Source organism: Tachyglossus aculeatus, chromosome 6 (genome assembly GCF_015852505.1).
Source record: "Tachyglossus aculeatus isolate mTacAcu1 chromosome 6, mTacAcu1.pri, whole genome shotgun sequence".
In the NCBI taxonomy this organism is placed as follows: Eukaryota; Metazoa; Chordata; class Mammalia; order Monotremata; family Tachyglossidae; genus Tachyglossus; species Tachyglossus aculeatus.
In genome coordinates this window covers 52,447,887-52,467,122 of record NC_052071.1, presented here as the reverse complement: position 1 = coordinate 52,467,122, position 19,236 = coordinate 52,447,887, and the positions used below count along the sequence as shown (strand labels likewise).

Sequence of the window (19,236 nt, the reverse complement as noted above, 5' to 3'; positions counted from 1 at the left end):
TGTTTCAGTCACTGCTTATGAACACTTCTTTTTCATATTTTTATACCATGTCCTCCTGTTAGGCACCACAAGGCTCTCAGTCAAAGGCTCCCCTCACTTTATCCCTCCAGCTGCTGCCTCATCCATCTTCACCCTTGGAATATTGGATGGCAGGACTATGAGCTAAAGTGACTGTCATTCACATAAAAATGTGGGAGACCACGGAGTAGTCTGGAGGATTGAGCCCAAGGTCTGGGGAAGGGGACATCCAGGGTTAGTTGTGGGGTGGAAATCTGAGGGAGAGGAGCTTCACCTCACTTGTCAGGATACATCTCTCCCAGAATGTCCCACTCTCCATCTGCAATCTTTCTGATAGTGTATCCACAGAGTTTTCTTGGTAAAAATACAGAACTGGTTTACCATTGCTGCCTTGCATGCAGTAAACTCGAGTATCCGCCCTTGAGTCTCTCCCATCCCACTGCTGCCCAGCATGGGTGAGTTTTAACTTGTGGCAGATTGCCTTCCACTCACTAGCCACTGTCCAAGTTAGGAGTGGAATGGGTAGGCCTCTGCTTGACTCTCCCTCACGTAGCTGAGACTAGTAGAGTACTGGAAACTCTCCAGGTAAAACCCTGAGAGGTGCTTACTTCACTAAACAAACCATAAATAATTAGGTCTACAAAGCCTTCATAATCTCCCTCTGGGGAGAAAGGCCTATCACCTTCTCCAGCTGAACTCTAATAATAATAATAATGTTGGTATTTGTTTAGCACTTACTACGTTCCAAGCACTGTTCTAAGCACTGAGGTGGATACAAGGTAATCACTTTGTCCCACGTGGGGCTCACAGTCTTCATCCCCATTTTCCAGGTGAGGGAACAGAGACCCAGAGAAGTGAAGTGACTTGCCCAAAGTCACACAGTTGACAAGTGGAGGAGCAGAGATTTAAACCCACGACCTCTGACTCCAAAGCCTGGGCTCTTTTCACTGAGCCACACTGCTTAATAAAAGGCCTGTTGGCAGAAATAAGTCCTCAGTAACTATTTGACAAGAAATTATTTGAACAGACACCAGGAAAAAAGCACAGAAGTCACTCGAAAAGTTTCCATAGCCACCTCATGACGATACCAGCACCTGCAATTCCAATGCACCTCACCCGGCTGAGGAAGGAGCCTTGAAATGTCAGCTCTGTGGAAGTCAGATTCTTTGCTGCTCAAACAACGAGAACCGACATGTGAATCCAGCAACAATTCAAGGGTAATGTCCCGGTTCATAAATATGCGTTCAGCCCCAATTATGACAGATAGGCACTTGGCTGTTATTCATTTGGGAGCCTCCAAACACGATCATTTTTTATTTGATTAAGTAGCCATGTCTGGGTTTTCTATTATACAAAATATCCTAGTTGTGGTTGCTGTTCTCCCCCGGAGCTGTATCCATTTTGAATTAGATTTAAGTTGAGCAAGAATAATTTCTGACTTTCAAGACTACCATTTTCATTTTTCCTTTTTCCAGACACCTTCTTGAGCTCAAATTACTTTTAGTAGCCTCTAGGTTCACTTGAGACATCATTTCCAAGGTGTCAGATGTATGCTGTGCATGATGCCCTGAGCAGAGAGAGATTGGTTGTGCCAACAAGGTGATGTTAAAAGGATGTAAAATAGACCATTTGTCCCATTACCCAAGTTGCTTTAAGGATATATTTATGTAAGCACCAATGGTCTCTTAAAATAAAATTTAAAAAATGCATAGTCTAATCTTCTGATAATAAGTTTAACCATCTTGATTTTCCCTCTTCCAGGAATCCCTTCATATGTTTAGAGGAACCTTTGCCCTCCAGACCGTTGATGCTTTATTAAATTGTATATTTAATGAGAAGTCACAACGTGAAAATGATATGTTCTTGTCTGTGGTATCGCTAATGAATCTCAAGCAATTCCTTCGTCGAATTGCCCTTAATTTCTGTTATAGGAAAAATCCAAGATCAGGCTGTTACGAAACTCCTGGGCCAAAAAAAAAAATGCATTCACTTGCCCAAAAACTGCTGAAGACTTTCCCAGAACTGCAAAAGCAACAGTTCATTTGCAAACAGAGCCCTGAGGTTTCTCACTAACTCTGCCACACCATTATGGTCCTTGTTCCCCAAGGACTATACTTTGAAAATGTTTTCAGCAACACTTTTCGCACCTGCAATCCACACTTTATTTTTTTCCAAACTCGAGATGTGCTAAAAATCACAGGGCTTGCTTCTCTGATCTGCCAGTAGCTCCAAGAGAAATTGACCGTGGCTCTAGGGTAATCAGAGCTGCTAATTACCTGCAAAGATTTGGGCTGGGTGTTCATTACTAGAATTAATTTGCTGCACAATAAAGGCTGACTGTTCCCAGAAATCCAAAACAAGGTGGATTTCAAGGAGCTTGGGTAGGTGTTTGACAACGTCACAGTTACTGCTGCAGGATGGAGAAAAAGAAAACATAGAGGATAAAACAGGAAACACCCTCAGGGAAACAAACCAAGGGGAGGGTGAAAGTTTGGAAGACTCCAAATATCTCCAGCTCTACTATACTAGGAAAGAGCTGGGTTTCCAAAGCATTTTCATGTCACTTACCTCATTTCCTCCTCAACACTCCTGTGATGTAAGAGAGGTAGGTACTTTTATCCCCGTTTCACAGATGTGGAAACTGAAGCCCAGAGAGATTTGGTGACTTTTCTAAGTTTACACAGAAAGCCAGAGTCAGAGCTGAGACTAGAACTCAGGTCTCCTGATTTCCTGTCCTGTAATCTTGATACTAGGCTACACTATTCTAATTGGTTTTGCCCTGACTGAAATAAATGGCATCTCTTTGGAGGTTCAGCAGGGATCTAGGTAAAACAATACTCAACCCTTGATTCAGTCAGTGAGGGGTGGTAGGTTGTGGAGAGGGTCACGACTTCAGATATATTCCTTACCCTTTCTTCCAACTCTCCTACATAGTGGACTCTCATACATGAACGAGAAAATTATCTTCAAGATTCAGTAAAGTGACCATATATGTTAATATGGGAAGGGGAGTCAGGATTTGGGGATTCAATCAGTGGTATCTATTGAGGACTTACTATGTGCAGAGCCATATAATAATGCACAGAGTCAGTAAACATGATCCCGGCCCACAAGAATTTTACAGTCTAGTAGAGTCTAATAAAGGGGCTCTGGCCCTCTCTCTCTCTCTCTGAAATGTCTAAGGCAGGACCTATTAGGTGGTGTCCAGTCAAGTAGTATAGAAGCAGCTACAGAAAGCTACAGCTACAGAAGGGGAAGCAGCGTGGCTCAGTGGAAAGAGCCCGGGCTTTGGAGTCAGAGGTCATGGGTTCAAATCCCGACTACGCCACTTGTCAGCTGTGTGATGTTGGGCAAGTCACTTCACTTCTCTGGGCCTCAGTTCCCTCATCTGTAAAATGGGGATGAAAACTGTGAGCCCCTCATGGGACAACCTGATTACCTTGTACCTACCCCAGTGCTTAGAACAGTGCTTTGCACATAGTAAGCACTTAACAAATACCAACATTATTATTATTATTATTATTATAGAAGTACCGTGGTCTAGTGAATAGAGCAGGGGCCTCGGAGTCTAATCTCAGCTCCACCACCTGTCTGCTGTGTGACCTTGGGCATGTCACTTCACTTCTCTGTGCCTCAGTTACCTCATCTGGAAAATGGGGATTAAGACTGTGAGCCCCGTGTGGGACAGGAACTGCATCCAACCCAATTAGTGTGTATCTACCCCAGCACTTAGTACAGTGCCTGGCACATAGCAAGTGCTTAAATACCACCGTGATCATTTATTATTAATTAGTAGTATTTATCAAGTGCCTTTCATTCATTCATTCATTCATTCAATCACATTTATTGAGCGCTTACTGTGTGCAGAGCACTGCACTAAGCACTTGGGAAGTACAAGTTGGCAACATATAGAGATGGTCCCTACCCAACAGCAGGCTCACAGTCTAGAAGGGGGAGGCAGACAACAAAACAAAACATATTAACAAAATATAATAAATAGAATAGTAAATATGTACAAGTAAAATAGAGTAATAAATTTGTACAAACATATATACAGGTGCTGTGGGGAGGGGAAGGAGGTAGGGCGGGGGAATGGGGAGGGGGAGAGGAAGGAGGGGGCTCAGTCTGGGTAAGACACAGTCCCTGTTTCAGTCTCAATTCCCATTTTACAGATGAGGTAATTGAGGTACAGAGAATTCTCTTCCTCTTCTGCTGTGGCGGCAATAATAGCCTCTGCCTAGCCCACCATTGCTGCTGTGACTGAAACAGCTTTTCCAGAGCTTGAATGGGAATTTTTGGCATTTTCAGAAGCCTATCATCCAGATGCACAAAAGCTCCCATTATGCTCAGAAGGGGCATTTGGGTATTGGCAAACAGACACAGCTGCTCACTCCAGTTGTCACCAACTACTGCCCCACCAGGCTCAACCACCTGGCTCTGGTGCGGCATTACAAGCAAGCAGCATCGCCTCCCAGTTCCCATTCCTTCTGCACAATCCCATGTAAGGGAAGTTTTTTGAATAACCCCATTACTCAGCTCAAGCTAATTAGGGGCAGGGAATGAGTCTGCTAATTCTTCTGTATTGTACTCTCCCAAGCACTCAATAAATACCATTGATGGATTGATCACGACATCAAAATTCTACTCTATCCCCTAGAGGAGGAAGAAGTAAGAAGAAACTTGAAGAGATAAAAGCAAAATCTAATAGATTCCTGAAACAAGGAAGGGACAAAGAGGGAATCATGGCGGTGGATCTTATTGCTTGTATTTCGATTACTGATAGCTTGGCTGTTTTTACATACATTTCTATATGTGTATCCCCTGAAGGACGCACATGCTTAAGTTGGATTCAGACCTATAAAATCATCCAGAACTTCAATCGATCAATTGTATTTACTGAGAGCCTATTCTGTGCAGATCACCATATAAGCACTTGGGAGAGTACAATAAAACAGAAATCCATTCTTCTCAACCACAGACTATGAGAACTAAAGCTAGTCTATTTCTTCGGGGGATCTATTATTACTACTTTTTTTTCCTCTTTCAAGGAAATTGAATAATAGAAACAACAAAACTCATTCATCTTCACCACCTCGCTTGTGCCCCTAGAAGGGCATGTACAGGCAATTTGATCCCTATTTTACAAAGGAAGAAACTAGTGTGTAAGCTCTTTGTGGGGAGAAAATGTATAGCTTTGTTATTCTGTACTTCCCAAGCACCTGGTTCAGTGTCCTTCACCAAGATGGAGATCTGCCTCCTCCTCCTCCTCCTACTGAAGCACTGGGAAGTTAATTGCCTTTCCAAGGACCACATATCCAGAAGCAAATGTGGTACTAAACCCCAGGTCTCCCAATTCCTAAATCCTATTCTCTAAATCACGAACTCTTCCTCTTTTTTGAACAGGTATATGAAAATAAAACAAAGTGAAAGAGAAGGCGACAATGCTAAAGCACCCGATAGTTCTACAATTTCTAAAGTGCAGCAGTGTTATAAAGAGACAGTTAAAGAGGCAGCTACCATTAGCTCAGATGGATTAGATCCATACCCGCCTGTTTTACAATTTGAGGCACTTGCAGCCCAGAAGGAGTTGAGTGACTATGGACATTTTGTTAGACCTGGAATCTCCATCCACTTAACCTGGGCCATTTACCTTTCCCCAGGTAGGAATCAATAGTTGTTCTCTTCCACAGAGTTGGACAAGCTCATACTGCAGAATGAGATTTCAGGGTCAGAAAGCACCTCAAAAATCATCCGCAGCACCACTGGGGCACCCGGGCGCCAAGAGCAGTGTGTCTCGTTTTGCTTCCGTGTCACCAAAAATGCATTTCCAAGGAATGACGGCACTGCAGCTGCCACTGGAGAGCCTCCGCTGATGGAAGCAAAAACCCACGCGGCGTCGAGCCTGATAAGCCATTTCAGAAATGGGTAAATTTGAAACTCGCTCTGCCCGAAATAGAAATGAAATACTAGGGTATCTTATATGGGACGGTTCCACAGTGGATAGTTTCTTCTTTGTATTGCGCTGTCTTACTTTGAGAGCCATTTGTAGGTATTGAAAATTATTGCAGGGAACGCATACTAAATTTATTTGGCTCTTCTGGTTATTAAAAGGAGGCTGTCACTGAAACAGGTAATGGAGGATGGAAGTCCTGTGCAAACTGTGTGCTGAGGATCTGGGCAATTTAACTTCATCACCAATCAAATGCCATCATCATCATCATCATCAATCCCTGGAAAAAAAAAAGTGACAGTTTTCTAGCCCACCATGAAGGAGATTGTCCAAAGGTTTGGAAGTTTAGGTGTACTACTAGCACTGCCTTTTGTTAGCAGGGGCAAGGAAATTCCCTCCTCTAGAAAACCATATTCAGCCATGCCAAACCAATCCCAGCTGTGTCAAGCAAGACTCTTCAAGAGGTTTGAAGCAGAAATAGGGAGGAGAAAAATCAGGAAAGCACTTTTGAAGCCGGGGCCCATGAATGAAAATTTGCCAGTTTCCAGCTTTGTCTCTGCTCCATTTATGCTGTGAGCTGCTGTTTGCGGGTCTCCCGAGGGTCGATTCCACACTTAGAGCTGAGCATGGTAAGGACTGCACTGACACTTACAGGGTACAGGCTGGACCCTTGAAATCCATCAATGGGGTTGGGGTTGGCTGTCATTGGCTCCACACAGCCTGTGCGATCCACTTGAAAACTGGACTATATCCCACTTAAGACACAAATACTTGTTACTCTAACAAGAACAAGCAGGAAAGGGGTTTCCAATTTATGAAAATCAAGCACAGCTAATATCATCCATATGTTTCACTCATTCATTCATTCAGTCATATTTATTGAGCACTTACTGTATGCAGAGCACTGTACTAAGCACTTAAGAAGTACAAGTTGGCAACACATAGAGATGGTCCCTACCCAACAACGGGCTCACAGTCTAGAAGGGGGAGACAGACAACAAAACAAAACATATTAACGAAACAAAATAAATAGAATAGTAAATATGTACAAGTAAAACAGAGTAATAAATCTGTATAAGCATATATACAGGTGCTGTGGGGAGGGGAAGGAGGTAGGGCGGGGGGATGGGGAGGGGAAGGAGGTAGGGCGGGGGGGGATGGGGAGGGGAAGGAGGTAGGGCGGGGGGGGATGGGGAGGGGGGAGGAAGGAGGGGGATCAGCATGGGAAGGCCTCCTGAAGGAGGTGAGCTCTCAGTAGGGCTTTGAAGGGTGGAAGAAAGCTAGCTTAGCAGATGTGCAGAGGGGGGGCATTCCAGGCCAGGGGGAGGACATGGGCCGGGGTTGACAGTGGGACAGGTGAGAATGAGGCCCAGTGAGGAGGTTAGTGGCAGAGGAGCGGAGGGTGTAGGCTGGGCTGTAGAAGGAAAGAAGGGAGGTGAGGTAGGAGGGGGTGAGGTGATGGACAGCCTTGAAGTCGAGAGTGAGGAGTTTCTGCCTGAAGCATAGGTTGACTGATAGCCACTGCAGATTTTTGAGGAGGGGAGTAACATGCCCAGAGCGTTTCTGCACAAAGATGATCCGGGCAGCGGCATGAAGTATAGATTGAAGTGGGTAGAGACCGGAGGATGGGAGATCAGAGAGAGGCTGATGCAGTAATCTAGTCGGGATAGGATGAGAGATTGAACCAGCAGGGTAGCAGTTTGTATTAGCAGATCTTTTAGACTGTGAGCCCACTGTTGGGTAGGGACTGTCTCTATATGTGGCCAAATTGTACTTCCCAAGCACTTAGTACAGTGCTCTGCACACAGTAAGTGCTCAATAAATATGACTGATTGATTGATTGATTGGATGGAGAGGAAAGGGTGGATCTTGGCGATGTTGTGGAGGTGAGACTGGCAGTTTTTGGTGATGGATTGGATGTGAGGGGTGAACGAGAGAGCAGAGTTGAGGATGACACCAAGGTTGCGGGCTTGTGAGATGGGAAGATGATAGTGCCGTTCACAGTGATGGGAAAGTCAGGGAGAAGGCAGGGTTTGGGAGGGAAGATAAGGAGTTCAGTCTTGGACATACTGAGTTTTAGATGGCAGGCAGACATCCAGATGGAGATCTACAGTGGCTACCAGTCAACCTACACATCAGACAAAAACTTCTCACTCTCGGCTTCAAGGCTCTCCATCACTTCGCCCCCTCCTACCTCACCTCCCTTCTTTCCTTCTACAGCCCAGCCCACACCTCCTCCGCTGCCAACCTCCTCACTGTTTCCATATCAGTCCTTCTTTCCCCACTCCTCAAGAATGTCCAGCGGTTGCCATCCGCCTCCACATAAAACAGAAACGTCTTACTACAGGCTTTGTGGTATTCAATCATCTTGCCCCCTGATTTCTCACTATAACCCAGACTGTACACTTTGCTCCTCAACTGACAACCTACTGACTGTACCTGATCTCATCTATCTTGCTGCCAACCTCTGGCCCATGTTCTGCCTCTGGCATGGAACAGCCTCCCTCTTCATACCTCATAATCACTCTCCGCACCTTCAAAACCTTATTTAAAGCACATCAACTCCAAGAAGGCTTAACCGCCTAAGCCCTCATTTCCTCCCACTCCCTTCTGCATCGCCCTTTCACTTGAACTTACATACTGTATTCATCCCTCCCTCAGCCCCACGGCACTTATGCACATATCTATAATTTATTTATATTAATGTCGGTCTCCTTCTAGACTGTAAACTCACTGTGGGCAGGGAATATACCTACCAACTCTGTTATACTGTACTCTCCCAAGTACAGGGTTCTGCACACAGTAAGCACTCACATGATTGATTGATATTATTTTTAAAATGGTCTCTCCCAAAATATGATGGCTAGGTTGAAATAAGAAACACTTAAATCTTGCGCCTATTGTTGTTTCAGTATTTATCACGTAGCTTCTTGTTAAGGGAATAATACCAGGAGATTTTTATAAAAGCCTTCATGAATTCTGATTGTGTTCAATAACTGTCCGCTGAGAGATATAGATCTGTGACAATAGCAGCTTACAGGATACCAAGGCTTTTAAATTGGCAACCTGAAGCTTTCTGCTTATGGATCACTGAAACGTTTTGTTTGTTTTAGGTGGTGGGGGAGGGAGGGAAGGGGAAACAAAGAGGAAGGAAGAGAAAACCAATCAGCATGGCCTATTGATGATGATGATGATATTTGTTAAGCGCTTACTATATGCCAAACGCTGGGGAAGATACAAGGTAATCAGGTTGTCCCATGTGGGGCTCACAGTCTTAATCCCCATTTTACAGATCAATTTTTACAGTGGATAGAGCATGGGCCTGGGAGTTGGAGGGTCCTGTGTTCTAATTCTAGCTCTGCCACATGTCGGCTGTGTGACCCTGGGCATGTCACTTAACTTCTATGTGCCTCAGTTACCTCATCTGTAAAGTGGGGATTAAGACTCTGAGCCCTCTGTAGGTCATGGACTGTGTCCAACCTGATTAGCTTGTATCTACCCCAGAGCTTAGAACCAATTCCATAATTATTATTATTATTAAAACCCATTTCACCAGTTGTTTTCACTGTGGTCCTACAAGCAGTTTAAAAGGCAAGGAATGCTTCTCAACGGGGAGGAACTGAGTGTCAACTTTCTTTGAAGATGACTTTTTAATTATTCTCAGCATTTCCAGATCTCCCGCTGAAGGAGCAGAGAACTTTGCTGGAAAAATCAACAGTAGCCATAACACAGGGAACACAGGACTCCATGGGGTCTAAATACTCCAATTGTGCCAAGTCCTGCCCAAAGACACCGCTCTGGAGGCATCCAAGGCCAAAGCCATTCTCTCCTTAACCCCGTGGACAAGTGCAACCCACCTTCAAGAACTTTTCTTGACTTCTGCTTTTCATTTGTTTGTTTTTTTGTCAGTGTCCCACTTCTGAGCTTCTCCTGAGCCCCAGACACTGCACTAGGTGTGTGGGAGAGTACAAAATAGCAAGATATGTTTTCCCTGCCCTTAAGGCTTAGAACAGTGCTCCCAGCACTTAGAAAAGTGCTTTGCACATAGTAAGCACTTAACAAATGCCATTATTATTATTATTACAATATGATGGGAGGAGACTGGCAAAAATAGTTTTCAGAAGAACTTAAACAGCAACAGAAGAGGAAAGGTGGCATCAGTTTGTGGAGATTCAACACAGTTGAGAGGCAGTGTTTACAGGACACTATTTTCCATGGGATTTTATAACACACTTTCCTGAAATTCCTCTTTTACACCCCTGAACCTGCCAACTGGCCAAGGCTCTCAGAACTAGGTAAGTGAAAGGTGCTGTTAAAAAGCCCATTGTGGGCAGGGATTGTCTCTCTTTATTGCTGCATTGTACTTTCCAAGTGCTTAGTACAGGGTTCTGCACACAGTAAGCGCTTAATAAATACAATTGAATGAATGAACTTTGGCTCTTTGCAGCCTCTCTTCCGCCTCTCAGGTTCTAAGTTCAGCCCTGACACGTCCCCAATTTAGGCAAGGCCCAGATTACCAGAAGTCAACAGAGAGCAACATGGGGTTCAGAAGCAGTATATAGACTTGTTCATTCTGCCTTCCCCAAAAGGATACCCACAGATTCAATAATTCCTAGCGTGTCCTGCTAGAAAAGATCTTAAATCTTTGTGAGCCTAGCTCTGAGCTTCAAGCTGGTCCTGAAATCATGAACGGGTCTCAAAGTGGTCCTGGTTCCCTTGATTTACAGTCCTTTGATTCGTGGGATAATTGCCACATTTGCTTTTTATATGGAATAAAATTGGGGGGGGGGGGGCTGTTCTTTTGACATTCCATTCCCTTAGGGAACTCTTTTTTATGGTATTTGTTAAGTACTTACTATATGCCAAGCATTGTTCTAAGCCCTGGGGTAGATTACAAAGTAATCAGGTTGTCCCATGTGGGGCTCAAAGTCTTAATCCCCATTTGACAGATGAGGTAACTGGGGTCACGCAGCAGACAAGTGGAAGAGGCAGGATTAGAACCTAGGGCCTTCTGACTCCAGTGCCGTACTCTGTCCACAAGGCCATGCTGCTTCTCTTAGCCACAAAAGAGCCCTAACGCATGTTCCATTTTGCTCATTAATGAGTTCAAAGGAGAATATCTCGTTTTAGTCCAGAAGCAGTAGAATGTCCTATTGCAATTTAAAATTCATGAGGGAAAAGTGGGGATAAATGAGCAACATGCTAGAGTTATGACTTTACACAGTCTGTCACGATTAGCAAGCAACGAAGTTTCTTCACCAACTGACAAACTTCTAGGACAAAGCTGATTTTGAATGCTCAGAGGGCTAGGTTTTGAAGTCGCTCTCCAAATAAATAATGTGAACCGCTGTTGGCAGAATCCATGGCCAGACTGAGTAATGAATGGATGCCATGACTGATTATTAATATATGCATAATGGGTGTACACATCTGACAGTTATTTATTGTGCGGTAGATACTCCCAAAGATTTATGGTCCCTAAGGCAGAGCAGTACAATCTAAGGTATTGATAACTTAATACCATCAGACGGTAAGTGTGAAGGAATGGAACTATATGCTCGGCCACTGTTGAAAACTCAGGGGAAGCTTAGAGCTGAAACATTCTCTGTTTTAACAGTGAGGGTTATAATAATGTTATAAGAACTTCTGATAAAGATATGTTAGGCATGCCTTACTCCACCTCTACAGTATTAAGGGAAATGTTTTCGAGATAAGAAGCAATTGCCTCTGAAATATGTCAATCAATAATATTTATCGAGCACTGCTTGCAGTGCATTTAGGAGAATACATTAGTGTTAGTATTATTATTATTATTGCATTTCTTAAATTTTTCCTATGTATCAACCACTGTTCTAAGCGCTAGGAGAGAATATTCAGTTGAGAATTAGATTAGGTCCCTGTCCCTTGGGAGTCTCGATCTAGACACAATCTCTGCTCTCAAGGAGCTTAGAAATTGAGCAGAGGGGTACAGAAGTGGAAGTAATGTTTGCCCCAATGCTTCTCTGAGGCACTTCTACTCTTGACAACCACAGTAACTCCACCATTAGGGGATTTCTCCATTGGTGAACTTGAATATTCAGTAGAGGTTTGCCTTCCAGTTCTACAAATTGCAAACACTTCTTCCCAAGTCCACCCTGAATGGTGTCCCTTCTTCATTATATCCTCTTATTCAGGAATGCCCTATCCTTAAGGATAGCATTAGCCAACATCAGTTGAGTGCTTGCTGAAGGGAAGCAGCATGGCCTAGTGGAAAGACCACGGGCCTGGAGTTAGAAGGAGCTGGTCTTCTAATCCTGGCTCTGCCTCTTGTTGGTTGTGTGCCCTTGGGCAAGTCACTTCACTTCCTCTGTGCCTCAGTTACCTCATCTGTAAAATGGGGATCAGGACTGAGAGCCCCATGTGGGACAGGGACTATGTCCAACCTGATTAGCTTGTATCTACCCCAGCACTTAGAACAGAGCTTGACACATAATAAGTGCTTACAAATACCATCATTAGTAGTAGTAGCAGTCGGCAGTCAGTCAGTTGTATTCGCTGAGCACCTACAGTGTGCAGAACACTGTATTAAGTGTTTGGGAGAGTACAATATAGCAATAACTCCTCTAGACTGTGAGCTCGTTGTGGGCAGGGAATATATTGGTTTATTGTTATACTGTAATCTCCCAAGCACCTGGTACAGTGCTCTGCACACAAGTAAGCACTCGATAATTATGATGGAATGAATGAAAGAACAATAAACAGACACATTCCCTGTCCACGAGCTTGTGGTCTAGAGGGTGCTTACTAGCTATAATGGCATTTATTGAGCACTAGGTGACCAGTGCTCCCCAAGTCCTTAATACAAACAAAAAGGTTACATTCTCTCTTCACAAGGAGTTGGCACTTTACTGTGAAAGACAGATGTGAAAATATTTACAGGGTAATCAGAATAAATGGAATGTACAATTGAATAAATGTATATACAGAAGGCTGGAGATACCTGTCTGCTGTGTGACCTTGGGCAAGCCACTTGACATCTCTGTGCCTCAGTTACCTCATCTGTAAAATGGGGACTAAGACTGTGAGCCCTTTGTGGGGACAACCTGATTACTTTTTGTATACCCCAGCACTTAGAACAGTACTTGACACATAGTAAGAACATAACAAATACCATCATTATTATCATTAGAACACTGAACTAGACCACAAAATCAGTGGATTTGGGGGCAGAAGGAGGTTTTGAGACACAGGACAAATCTTACTTTCACAGAACAAAAAGGCACTGGAACAATTTGGACTTTTAGCTACATATACTGGAAATCTAGGTCTTGAGTTTGCATATGGGATTCACACACACACACACGTTTGGAATAAATATCATAATTAAACCACTAGATGACTAAGAACCACCAGGGTGTGATCATGGGGAATGCAACTCCATACAGAGGGATAAGTATTGGCATGGAAACAGGAGACAGTGAAAGCAGAAAGAAGCCATGGGGACCAGGGGAAATGGCATAGTTAGCTTGGATGGAGAAAGCTGGGAGTTGTTTAGAATCCTGGCTATGCAAGCCTTTTTCATCTTTCCACAAATACATTTCAAGCATCCATAGTTCTTCATGTTTATTAAATCTAAGAAAATAGTATATGCTGATGTATGTAAATATGCTGCCCTTATGTACTTTGAAACAAGCTATAAAAATCTGCTCCTCCTTGATGCTTTCTTTTATGTTTTCTTCAGTCAAACTTAATTAAATAACAGTCTCACCTCAAGTAAGATCAAGGAAAACCTCTGAGAAATTCAGTCAGATATTTGGAGATTAATTTGTATATGTTTCCGTGAAGTTCAACTTGCTAAAATTAGCCGTTTAAGATACCTTCAATTTTTAATTTCAGAATGCGTTACTTCTAGCTCTTAAGAGTCTTGGCTTATGATGTTACAATGATGTGATCATTCCTGTTATAGACAATTGTTTGGGACATCAAGGTTTACTCACAGACAATCTGTTTGATTCCTGCACAACTGTTCATCGGGTGTCTCGCACTACTGAAAAGTTGAGGACAGATTTCACTGGCAATCCTCAGTGCACTTCACCAGGAACTGGAGCAGAAAGAAACACCTTCCATTATAGTATTAAGATGTCCGCAATCACTGCCTGGAGGGTTCTAATAATTTAATCACACTGAAAAAAAAGGATCTTTTTATCACTGCCATTGCCCTTTATTAATCAACTCTTTAAACTAGAAATAGGTTTTTTTCAATTAAAAAAAAGCAATTGAAGCCAGAAAAAATTCAAAGTGGAGTATATGAAAAAGAAATAATGCAGACCCCGTCTGCATTAGGGATGTTGATGGCAATTTTAAGGAAAAGAAAACAAACAGATCCCACTTAACAGTGCCAATGATATCATCCCTGTTTTCTAGCTAAAGAAGGAGGCTTGGTAATTAATACATAGTAATAATACTAATAATGGCATTTGTTAAGCTCTTACTATGTGTGAAGCACTGTTCTAAGCGCTGGGGGGATACAAGGTGATCAGGTTGTCCCACGTGGGACTCACAATCAATCCCCATTTTCCAGATGAGGTAACTGGGGCCCAGAGAAGTGAAGTGAGTTGTCCAAGGTAACACAGCAGACAAGTGGCAGAGCAGGGATTAGAACCCATGACCTCTGACTCCCAAGCCCAGGCTCCTTCCACTGAGCCACACTGCTTCTCCATCGTATAATTTGGCATGTTGGAACTGGAAATGCTTTCACTGGGTTTTTGCAGACAAGGAGATGAGTGTCTACTGACTTTGATGACTTGTACTCTCCTAAGTGCTTAGTACAATGCTCTCACTCAGGACATCTCTACCTGGATGTTCCACTAACACCTCAAACTTAACATGTCCAGAACAGAACTCCTCATCTTTCTTCCCAAATCATGCCCTCCTTCTGATTTTCCCATTACTGCAGAAAGCACGAGAAGCAGCATGGCCAATGAGAAGCAGCGTGGCGTAGTGGAGAAAGACTGGACATCAGAATCAGAGGACCTGGGTTCTAATCCTGGCTTCACTCCTCTGCTGTGTGCCCCTGGGCAAGTCACTTAATGTCTCGGTGCCTCTTATCTGTTAAATGGGGATTAAAGATTGTGAGCCCTATGTGGAACATGGACTGTGTCCAATGTGATTATCTTGATCTACCCCAGCACTTAGTACAGTGCCTGGCAGGTAGTAAGTGCTTAACAAGTACCATTAAAAAAAAGAAAAGTCACCATCATCCTCACTGTCTCACAAGCCCATAACCTTGCCATTATTCTCAACTTATCTTGTGAATTCAACTCTCATATTCAATCTGTCTTCAAAAAATGCTGGTTCTACCTTCACAACATTGCTAAAACCTTCCCTTTCCTAGCTACCTGTTACAATCCTGATCCAACCACTTCTCTTATCCCACCTTGACTACTCCATCAGGCACCTCACTGACCTCCCTGTCTCCTGTCTCTTCCCACTTCAGTCCACACATCACTCTGCTAAAACCAGTAAGTCCAGGTTTTCCTCCTGTTCAAGAGCCTCCAGTGTTCATCCATACACCTCCGCATCAAACAGAAACTCCTTACCAAAAGGGCTCATTGAGCTTGTTCTCACCTGGGTTGTTCTACAGTCCAACTCACTCACTTCACTCCCCTAATTCAGTTCTACTCACTGTACGGTGAGATTATCTACCTCACTTCTGACACCTTGCCCACATCCTCTGTCTGGCCTGGAACTCCCTCCCACTTCATATCCAACAGACCACCACTCTCCCTTCACCTTCAAAGCCTTATTAAAATCACACCTCCACGAGGCCTTCCTCAACTAAATCCTCATTTCCCTTACTTGGATTTGTTCCCTTAAAGCACTTAATATTCACCCCCACCTTCAGTCACACAGCATTTATGCACGTATTCATAATCTATTTTAACATGTCTCCCCCTCTACATTAAGCTTCCTGTGGCCAAAGGACATGTCTACGAACTGTGTTGCATTGTACCCTCCCAAGCACTTAGTAGAGTGCTCTGCACACAATAATTGATCAAAAACCGTTGACTAATGTTAGGGTACTTTTTCTAGAGGCTTCAAATGGGCATTTGTCTCAAGCAATTAAGGCCCATCTACAAATTCTTTATTTGGGGGTTTCTTCATATTAATGTCTGACCCTCCCAAGACGCATTATGGACTGTGAATGTGTCTGCTAATTCTGTTATATTGTACTCTCCCAAGCTCTTAATACAGTGCTCTGCCATAGTAAGTGCTCAATAAATGCCACTGATTGATTGATGGATTCTCCACCATCAGCAAGGGCCTTGCCCCTGATTTATTTGTCCATTGATGGTATTGGCTTGCACGCAGCCATCGACACTCTTTCACCAAGTTATCTTGTGGCAAATGGCACTGAGTGGGCAAGATTTGGGGGGCTGTTGCTGGTTGTGTTTGGCATTGCTTTTCAATGGCTCTATTCAGCTGAATGAACCCGTGGGATTTCTGATCTTGTGTTCAGCCCTTTGGAGAAAAGCATTCAAGCCTTGTAGGTGATCTGTCTATGATGCAGGTAGCCTTGAAGAAATTGTGATAGCTGGGAAAACATGGGGGGGTGAAGGGCATGTGGAATTATTTCCCCATTTTACATACTAAATTGCACCCAACAAACCAAGATCAGAGCCTGCCTCAGTCAGAACACAGGCAGACCCGACCCTAGCAACAACTCCTTCAGAAGGTCAAAAACATATTCTGCTGCATTCAGTCATAAACTTTGTTTGTTGCTACTAATGGCCCTTGACAGATATCATCACACATTTTATCGACTGACTACATAGAGGCCATTGTGTTGGAGGGAACAGCTCATATGGGAAAGAGAGCTGCGGAGATTAACATGAAATTGGTCATTTTAAAGAATCTTCCAAAACAGACTGGGGCCTGAGAGGTCTTGACGGGGCTCACTTGGGATAATTCTTTCTGTGGATCCGGATTAAGGGACCAAAATTAGGTAGGCGCTTAGTAAGGTGTTCTACACAGAGTAAATACTCAAATACTACTGGCTGACTAGGGAGGGGTATGGAGTCAATTTGACAAAAAACACAGGTTCCTGGGGAATTGTTGGAAAAAATATCAACTGTCAGTAGATGAAAAATAATCCACATGGCTCCCCCAAGAAAACCCCATCAATTAACACCTGAGTTATGAATTTGGTTAATAAAAAAAAGGAGGAATAGAGCACTGTAGTTTTGTTTGGAACTCGTCAAATGTAATTACCATTTGTACCAAATAATTTTAATTCAATAAAATCCAAAAGGGCTGAGGCTAATGGTTCAATCATTTACTTCCTGTAAATCAATGAACATTGTTTTCTAATCAAATATATGGAACAATGAAGGAAATTTAATTAAAACACTGAGGATTAATGTTCTCTTGAATTTTCAAAAGATAGGTTTCATGATGAAAAAATTTACCCTTGTGTCCCAGGAAGACTCTGCACCATTGGTATCTTTTTCTTTATAAATTTTCCTTAACGGTTGTCAGCTATAAGTCTGGATTCAGTGTCAGAAGGGCTGGGTTCAAGTCCCTGCTCTGCCACTGGCCAGCGGTTACTTGGGCTTTCTAGGCCTCTGGTTCCTCTTGTGTCAGATGGGAATGAGACATACAGTAAGCGCTCAATAAATACAATTGATTGATTGATTTGACTTGAGCCCTGCACCAGACAGGGATTGAGTAGGAGAAGCAGCGTGGCTCAGTGGAAAAATCCAGGGCTTTGGAGTCAAAAGTCATGGGTTCAAATCCCGGCTCTGCCAATTGTCAGCTGTGTGACTTTGGGCAAGTCACTTCACTTCTCTGTGCCTCAGTTACCTCATCTGGAAAATGGGGATGAAGACTGTGAGCCCCCCGTGGGACAACCTCATCACGTTGTAACCTCCCCAGCACTTAGAACAGTGTTTTGCACATAGTAAGCACTTAATAAATGCCATTATTATTTATCATTATTACAGTCTGTATCTAACCCAGTGCTTAGGACACAGTACGTGGCTTAGTACATAGTAAGTGCCCTATAAATGTAATCATTAGTAAATTAAACTCCCCTGAATTGAATTCAGTTTGAAAACCACGATGCTAAATGCTTTAGGAGATTTTCCCAATGGCTATTATAATTCAATCTTTACTTTTCATCCAAATGGCAATGGAGAACTTGGCTACCATGTACCTTTGAACCAGCTGCCTTGGCTTTTGCTTCCCTTGAAATATTCTGAAGGGGGGATCAGGGACAAGCCACACATTTTTAGAAGCAGCATGGCTCAGTGGAAAGAGCACGGGCTTTGGAACTTTGGATCAGGGGTTCAAATCCTGGCTCCTCCAATTTTCAGCTGTGTGACTTTGGGCAAGTCACTTCACTTCTCTGGGCCTCAGTTACCTCATCTGTAAAATGGGGATTAAGACTGTGAGCCCCCCGTGGGACAACCTGATCACCTTGTAACCTCCCCAGCGCTTAGAACAGTGCTTTGCGCATACTGCTTAATAAATGCCATTATCATTATTATTATTATTTTCTTTCAAAATACCAAATGACGACAGAGTTGCATTTATTATGATCAATGAATTGTATTTACTGAGCACTTACTGTGCGCAGAGCACTGCACTAAGTGCTTGAGAGAGTACAACAGAGTTAGCAGACAGGATTCCCAAAGCAGTCAATAGTATTTGAGTGTTTACGTGTGCAGAACACTGTACTAAGCACTAGGAGGTATACAATATAAAATGATGGTAGACCCATAACTTTGTTGTTATCCTTGTCTTCTCTCTCTCATTCAAACCACATATTCAATCTATCACTATATCCTGTCAGTTCAACCTTCACAACATGGCTAAAATCCTCCCTTTCCTCCCCACTTAAACTGCTATCGTGTTAATCCAAGCACGTATTCTAACCCACCTTGATTACTTTATCTGCCTCCTTGCTCTTTACCTCCTCTCTCTCCACATTTCAATCCACACTTCACTCTGCTGCACAAATGTTTTCTACAAAATGCTCAGGACACGTTTTCCCACTCCTCAATAACCTCCAGTGAATGCCCATCCGTCTACTCATCAAACAGAAACTCCTCACCATTAAAGCACTAGATCATTTTTCCCCCCTCCTAACCTCACCTGGCTATTCTCCAACAATTCAGGCTACACACTTTACTCCTCTAATGCCAATCTTTTCACTCTACCTCTATCTTATCTACCTCTGACCTTGCCATCAACCTCTCACCCATTTCCTGCCTCTGGCTTGGAACACC

General features: G+C 43.3%; 1 non-coding gene across 1 annotated transcript; it reads right to left on the bottom strand.

The window, feature by feature from the left end:
• Nucleotides 1–483: 483 nt before the first annotated feature.
• Nucleotides 484–621, bottom strand: LOC119930170. Its single transcript, XR_005451658.1, has one exon. It is a non-coding gene; the product is annotated as a small nucleolar RNA SNORA7 (small nucleolar RNA).
• Nucleotides 622–19,236: the final 18,615 nt, after the last annotated feature.